The 1279-nt window shown below is 67.9% G+C and overlaps 1 protein-coding gene across 1 annotated transcript in view; it reads right to left on the reverse strand.

Annotated features, from left to right (window-relative positions):
• The window catches only part of TSPAN32 (tetraspanin 32), a 15852-nt gene that overhangs the window by 12033 nt on the left and 2540 nt on the right, over positions 1 to 1279 (reverse strand). The gene's annotated exons all lie outside the window — the stretch shown is intronic.

Here is a 1279-nt window from a genome sequence, read left to right on the forward strand (position 1 = left end):
GACCGGCTGGCAGCTGGAAAAATGTCTCTCCTCGGCCTGCTCCCATCTCTGGCCCCTTCCTACGTGCTCGTGGAGACGCACGCAGACGGGCCAGGCGCAGCACGCCGACACCACACCCGCTTGGCGGCCCCCCGGGCCCACAGGGCTGCACACACAGGCACACACTTGACAGGCACAGGCCCACCGCCTGCTCGGGCACACGCTCAGGGGCACACATACACAGGCACATGGATACACGTGCACGCACATCCACTCACACACCTGCATGCAGCTCCAGGGAGCAGGTGTCTTGGGGGGATCTCCCCGCGCCCCAGCTGTGGGCACGCCGGGTGCCCCACCCAGGTCGGACCTGAGGGCCCTGGGGCTCAGGGCTGTGCTGGAGTTCGCCCGCCCAGGACAAGGTGTGCAGGGCAAGGTGGGCTCAGGAAGGCCTGTGCTGTGCTGGGCTGTGAGCCCGGCGGCTCTGCCTTCCATGGGTGCGGCCTTGATCTCAGAGCTATGGTGCCCCCTGGTGGCCAGCACTGCAGACCCAGCACAAGCTTTTCAGGCTTTGCGCCCTGGACCCCCAGGCTTGGGCCTGCCGCCCACCTTGCCGTCCATCCAGGTGTCCCTCCGCAGATCACACGCCCTCTGGGGGACAGCCCACCGGCCCTGCCATGCCCCCGCGGCTTCCCACCCTGCTGAAGCCGGATGGCACAGGCTGGGACTCTGGTGCCCACTCCGGCGGGGCCAGCACTCTCCTGCCCGTGGTCCCATCCCCAGAGGGGGTTTCCAATTGGGGCCGGAGCTGCTGGGCCCTGCTCTGCTCCCTCTGGGCCCATCCAGGACTGGCCGGCCCGGCAACAGCTCCAAGGGGTGACTCTGTCCCTATCCTTGGAGACAGGGACCAACCAGGAGTCAGTCAACAGCATTCGCTGAACTTGAAGCCTGGGCGGAGAATCCTGGCAGCCTTGGGGACCCAGGAGGTCCTGCCCTCAGGGACTTCCGCAGTGCCCCAGACTCGCAGGACACACAGGGAGCAAAGCCCCCAGCACAGACTCCTGAGGGTTTCGACCCCATGAGTCACTCGTGGGCAGGGGTGGGGGTCTCCAGGAGCAGTGGGGTGGAGGAGAGAACGCCAGAGGGGAGGGTGGGGAGGAAGCACCCAGGGAGAAGCCGCCCCAGCTCAAGGGAGAGACCCCTGACACGGCCCTGAGGGGCCTCCTGGCTGAGGGGAGGCCGCCGGCAGGCAGAGTCCGGGTGACCACTGAGGGCCGTGGGGACCAAGGGGGAGCCCTGG

The sequence above is a fragment of the Carlito syrichta genome, unplaced genomic scaffold, assembly GCF_000164805.1.
Source record: "Carlito syrichta isolate Samal-C Ts95f unplaced genomic scaffold, Tarsius_syrichta-2.0.1 Scaffold313308, whole genome shotgun sequence".
NCBI lineage: Eukaryota > Metazoa > Chordata > Mammalia > Primates > Tarsiidae > Carlito > Carlito syrichta.